This window comes from Etheostoma cragini, chromosome 2 (genome assembly GCF_013103735.1).
Source record: "Etheostoma cragini isolate CJK2018 chromosome 2, CSU_Ecrag_1.0, whole genome shotgun sequence".
Lineage (NCBI taxonomy): Eukaryota > Metazoa > Chordata > Actinopteri > Perciformes > Percidae > Etheostoma > Etheostoma cragini.
This window is the reverse complement of record NC_048408.1, coordinates 15,469,013-15,475,638: the sequence shown is the minus strand read 5'-3', so window position 1 is coordinate 15,475,638 and position 6,626 is coordinate 15,469,013. Positions and strand designations below refer to the sequence as shown.

The 6,626-nt window shown below is 38.3% G+C and overlaps 1 protein-coding gene across 1 annotated transcript in view; it reads left to right on the top strand.

Moving 5' to 3' along the window:
* The window catches only part of cntf (ciliary neurotrophic factor), a 7,691-nt gene extending 7,536 nt beyond the window's left edge, over positions 1 to 155 (top strand). Inside the window, exon 4 of the mRNA XM_034859036.1 lies at positions 73 to 155. The gene's annotated coding sequence lies outside the window, so the exon portion shown is untranslated. The remainder of the gene's footprint in view (positions 1 to 72) is intronic.
* Positions 156 to 6,626: the final 6,471 nt, after the last annotated feature.

Sequence of the window (6,626 nt, the reverse complement as noted above, 5' to 3'; positions counted from 1 at the left end):
GCACAATATGTGCCTGTGCTGAATGAAAGGGAAATGAATGCGGTGTGTGTCTGTGAGTGTGTTCTGTGGAAGAGTGTGTGTGTGTGTGTGTGTGTGTGTGTGTGTGTGTCTTTGTGTGTGTGTGTGCGTGTGTGTGTGTGTGTGTGTGTGTGTGTGGTTTGTGACGACTATGTAATTGTGTTTTGCTGTACATGCACTGTGTTTGTCTTCAGTGAGGATTGTGTAGCTGTGTTTGAATGTATATGTACGTATTTGCGTGTTTGTGTGTACGTGAATACACACACGTATTGGGGGTATTGGTGCGGGTGATGAAGTGTTCATGATAGTGTGCACATGCAAACAGAGCAGAATTACAATTAAACCAAACTCATTCAGCAGCTCCCAGATCATACATTTTCTCTCACATCCTTTTTCTTCTGTCTCATCTTAGCCGATCATTGTTTCTAAACTTCTTGATGACTGAGACATCCTCCTGTGTGGTTCCATATTCCACCAGTTCAGGATCTTCATCATTCATACTCAATGTAAGATGATTTAAAGTAAGTTTGGAGCACCCCACAGCAGGAGTTGGCAATTAGGTTAAGCCAAAGGCTGGGTTTCAGCAGTGCAGATTAACAGGTGCAGTGGAGACACGGCTACATTTTCCTGTTTGTTTGAGTTAGGTATTTTCCTTGATGTGTTCAAAAATAGAAAAAACTATTTGCCTGATGTTAGCTTCGGTGCAAGTCGTGGCCTTTGACCTGTAATATACTGTAATTTACAGATGTAGAGTGATCAGATATTATTAATTGATTAAGTCAGCTGTCAAACTATAGGCTTGAAGGGCCAATTACCCCAGACAAAATAATGTTTCTCTCAAAACCATGAAAACAGAAAACAGGTGAATGTGCATGTTTCTTACCCTAAGAGGTAGGGGTGTTGGAAAAAAATGATTCATGTAAAAAAAAATCCCCTAGGTATTTCCAAATATTAGACTGAAATGACATGGTACAGTAATGGACTAGGTCTAGAAGGTGAAAGCAATGCAAAATTGCGGATGCTGGCTGCCATAAAACTCAAGCTAATGAAGAAGAAGACTCCCTCTGAATAAGACCAGAGGATTTAACTTTACATATAACAATATTGCTATTGCTAACGCCGCTGTTCTTACCATGATGTTTCTGCGACAATCATCACAATCACATGAGACAGATTAGGTAAAAATTGTCAAAATCAAAGCAGAAGAGACCAAGAGACCCTGATTTTCAGCATCTGGTCCCTTTGCATGCAGTGTTAACCTGAAATGTTTAGCATTTAACATTTCCTGCATTGGGTCATGTGTGAATGGGAGCAGGGATTGATATTCAGGGTAATCTATACTGCCAAATTCCCATCCAAGACCTAGTAGCATTTAATAGAAAATGCAGGAACTTGCATGTAAAGGGTTACATTTGTCTAACAAATTAGACTTTTACGTGAAACAAGCAACCAATCTCAAGACTCTGCTAATGACGTATTTGAAATGCCACTTGTTTACGGTTTAAAACATGAGTTTTGTCTCAACCTTTTTTAATATTAAATACATTACAATAACATTGGTACTTGAAATCGCAGCTAGTATATCAGTGATAATGCTAACATAGGCTGCTCAAAGTTAACTCTACAGGTAGTGAGAAATGTATTGTGAGTGTCAACAATGGGTAAAAAGAAGCCGCCCCCCCTCCCTCACAGAATGAATGTTAAAATGTAAGGCAACATTGGCATATTTTAAATTCCTGCCATCTGACTGCAGCACAAGGTAGAGCACATTCATACTTCTGGTTATTATATTCGTACCATCAGCAGTTATGAGAACCCTGCTGTTTCCTCAAAACATGACATTAGTCTATATGCCACACGCATGTTAGAGATGACTGCAGTGTTTAAAAGCCACACAAGATCATGGAAAGAGACTCTGCACACCTGATTTTCTTACTTTGAAAAATTATAATCAACAACATGATACATTTTCCATCCAAAGCCATCATTTTTAACTGCTGTCACCAAGTTGCCAAGAATGTCAGACTGATCACCAAAACATTGATCACAGAGCCAAAGACAGACTCATTTGGCAATAGCTTGAATGCTACAGACGTGTATTTATATGTAAAAATTATGCACTGAAGCTTTTATTATTTCAAATTTGTTTTTGAGAAACAGAGGTTGAAAAATGAAAAGTTGAATGAAGTTACTTTTTTTGAGAAATCAGAAACAAAGCTGAAAATGTCCATTTCTTTAACTACTACAATAGCCATGAGCCTCCGATGCCAATTCCATGAAGACAAGGCCAAACAGAGCAAGTTCTGAAGGCTTTATTTTTACAATTGGGAAAAAAATAACTAATGGTGAATTCAGCCCAAAATAGTCCAAGAATCGCATAGGATGTGATTTTACACATTTTATTCCTTTGATCTAAGACAGTCAAAAAACACCAACGCTCTCCCAAATCCCCAAATTTGAACATTTAAACTAAAATGTGTGATGTAATCACACACAATTGTGATATGTTATAGATGAGTCTATGAGATGCAACAAATTGTCATGAACAGGTTCATATGAAATCAGGGGAATCTGAGTTTTAAATTCTAGAGTATGGGTACATTTTCTGTAAACCTGTTTTGGTTATAAAAAACACTTTGGGCAAACATCAGTCTCCTATTCATTGTTTATGGAGCAGCTCCAGACTTTACACCTGATGACATTACAAGTTTGAGATTTACTTCTCTGGTTTCTGGCTTTGGGAGAGTGTAGCTCATGTTCATATAGGTTGATTGAATGTATAAACCATGGGAATAACTTATTGGAATTCTTAATTTACTTAATAGTTGAATGTATTTTCAGGTTTCAACAATACATATTATTTTCTCTTCCACTCAGTGTTAGCAAACATAATTTGGTGATTGTATGTTTCTTACAGATATTCTTTCTTTGGTTTTTGGGTACCCTGGCTTGTACCTTTGACTTTTTTTCAAGGCTATTTCCTCACACAGCTCATCTTTTGTACTGATGATTCATGAGAGTTTCAAGTCCATCCAAGGCTTGGAACGGCTCCAAGTGCCAGTCGCCCAAATGAACAGGACTTTCACTTTTGGAACACTCGATACCTGAAATAACCCCCTTCCACTCTGAAAGTCTAAAAGGTCCACCAATAAAATTCAACTTTTCACTGGGGGACCCCCAATGATTTTCTGGTGAAGAGCCAGATTTGGCTAAAAGGCTGCTATTTGTAGCTTCCTAGCCTGCAGTTAGATTTTTATGTTTTAAATATGTTATACCCCGAAGTGGTTTAAATGGACAACACATTGAGGCCAACTTGTCTGAAAAAACCTGATCAAACAGCTAATCAGGAGTTTGACAGAATCCCTTCTAGATCTTTGTTTACAGCTACACAGTTTCAGGTTTTCAACCCCCGAGTGTTCTCCAGTGGAGGATTATTTGAAAGATCCCAGATCAGCCATCTTGAAGATTAGTCTAGTGATTACTAGGTGAAATGACAGGTTAAATTGAACCAATAAACAGCCATTTGATGTATGCAGAACGTGTCTTCTATGGCTCTATTGGGGCACCATGGTAAATTGTAGGGGGTTTGGGATTTAGCGCTAAAACATGAGTAATTTGCCAGGCAGGGATCAGTTCTAATACATGTATTTTGGGTTAAGGTTATTATATTGTAATAACACCGCTACAGCCTGACAAAGCTGTCCCACAGTTATCTATTTGCTTATTGTAATCTGGCAATACTGCTGAATTAGTTTGAGATGGATGCCATTTTAAATAGACTGTTCCATACATCGTTGATAGTTACGTCAATTATTTATGCATTAACATGAATTTTCCTGCCGGTACGGAAGTATTTGTCAATTTACTCTGCTTCTGATACATATAAATTGTTGCTATATTATACTGGTACCAAGTACAGACTGTATAAAACAGGGAACCAGGTATTGTTGTGTGCCATTTGGACTATGGATTTTTTACAGAAAGTTGCATTTTCTCAAGTAGTTTTCTATAAAAAAAGAAAATACACTTTAATGAATGGGGAGCAGATTTGTCTATATTATGTTCCTCTTATACTCTTTGAAGCCTTTTTATTTCTAATTTTACATTTGTCTGATGAAGCACATGAACATGTTGCTGTATGTTTAGTATGTGTTAAATAAAGCTGTGCACTTGTTATTTTATCTGATTGCCACAAAAAATCATTGAAATTAGAAGTAGTGAAAAAATATATGCAGTATCATGATTGATTTGTATTTTAAAAGAAGTGATTTTTTTTTCATTCGAAAATATACTTCCCTTTTTGGGTATCACAACGAATCATATGATTAAGGCAACATTGTGCCACTGAGAAAGGCCGTAGTGATTGTTAATGTCGGTATCATATTGTGAATTACCTTCTGATTTTCATCCTATAAACAAAATGAGGGTCTCACAACATAAAATGTGTGTAAATTAGAGGTAAAGAAAAAGGTTATCAGTGTTACTCTAGTCTGCTTTCCCCAGTGATTAGCATTGTGTTAGCAAATGTGTCTGTTCAGCACAAGCCTTCATTTATTTCCCATTTTAAATCCAATTTTTGTTTTAGACACATAACTATTGATCAAGCCATTTCTTTTTTTTTATCTTTTCCAATAAATTTTAAGACCCTGTCTTAACCATTTATTACCATATGTAACCATATTACTTAAGCAGTTGCACATTTTGTTTCCCCATCTTGCATACATTTAAATATTTGTTCTTATATTCTTATATTTTATTCTTATATTTTATTATTATTGTTATTATTATTTCATGTATATTGCATGTATGTATATTTTTTCCTATGTGCTGCTGTAACACTGTAATTTCCCATTTTCTTGATCAATATCTATCTATCTATCTATCTATCTATCTATCTATCTATCTATCTATCTATCTATCTATCTATCTATCTATCTATCTATCTATCTATCTATCTATCTATCCATCTATTTAGGCCTACTTATTCTATATGTTCCCAACAGAAAAAGAAAAAAGAAAGAAAATAGTGCATTGTTGTGGCGCGATGAACCACACAGCCCAGTGATATAGCCTACAACATAAATCACACAATTTGTGGATAAGGATTTGTGTTAACCTGTTGATAAAATAAGTTATGCATACGCTTGTGTAAATATTAGCTAGCCTACTGTAAAAACTTCTCAGCATACCTTATGTTCATCTATTTAAAAAACTAATTTGACCTGATTGTTTCCGTCGCCACTACTTTATTTTCATAATTTATTTTCAGTTGGCGAGCTAATCACTCTTTTAAAGAAACGGTCTACTTTTTTTCAGCTGCTTGGTGAGCGCGTCCATTCCTCTGTAGGGGTGGCCAACATCAATGTATTTATGAAATGACCCATAACTTAATGTTTACTCAACCACAGTGTGGCCACGTAAACCTATAGTTTGACAATCAGTCAGTTGTTCAGGTTTGACTCACTGAAAGGCACGATAGCCCATACAAACGGACTTCTTTGTTGCCTTTCGTGCGCCGCGCACCCCTCCGCTCCGCCGCGGTGGGAGCGGCTGGAATAACCTTGGTGTGAGCCATTTGAGCGGCTGGAGAGAAGAGCGAGAGCCTGAACCGTACGGCGGCGGAAGATCAGCGATCGCTGGAGTGAACATGGCGGAGACCGTACGCTCGCTCTTCGACTACCGGGAGACACACAGCCTGGACAGCGACGGAGAAGGCACCAAACCGACACCGCCACTGCGGGGGTGAGGGAGTCAATTAACCATGACATATACGATAGTGAAAAACTGTTTCATGACAGTGTTTTCCTCCCCAATGACAGCGAGACTCGGGTGGGTGTGTGCGCGCATGTATGTGAAGAGGGTTTTTTGATGGAGCTAAAGTTGTAAACATACGTTATTTGTTAAAGTAGAAGTCCAGCTGAAAGAAATTATGTTATAAAGCCGATTGTTTGTCTCATGCTAGCTTGTTGTGAACGTTAATTCTACCTTACAAAGCAGCTCCAAAGTGGTGTGTGTGCTGGCCTGCGTTCGTGTGCGCGCGCGCGCGCGTGTGTGTATATGTCTGACACTGAATTCATCTATTGAATGTGTTTTTTGAGTGACAGGATGAATCAAATATACTAAATACACACTATCTCATCAACAAAAACATGGAATGTACCTTGAATGTGTTGCTTTTCTCAGGTAAAGAGTTTAATAACAAATGCGCTGTGTCTTGAACTGTAAATAACTAAAGTTTTTAGGAAAATAGGCTAACTCATAATGTAACTGTTAGATTTCTCAAAGTTATACAAATGTTGGAATTAACATCGTCAGAGCGTTCGTGTGTGTGTGTCTTGCTCTCTGTTAGTGCGCGCTCGCGCCTGTGTGTAGTGTGCGCGCATGTGTGTGTGTCTCTCTTAGTCTTTCTCTCTTCTAGTGCGAGCTCGCGCCTGTGTGTAGTGTGCGCGCATATGTGTGTGGTTGTGTGAGAGTGGGAGAGAAAGGCACACACACAGGGAGGGGGGGAAAGCGTGAGAGAGAAAGGAGCAGCTCTGTGTGTGTGTGTGTGTGTGTGTGTGTGTGTGTGTCTGAGAGAGAGACAGGAGAGGGAGGGGGAGTGCTGCGTG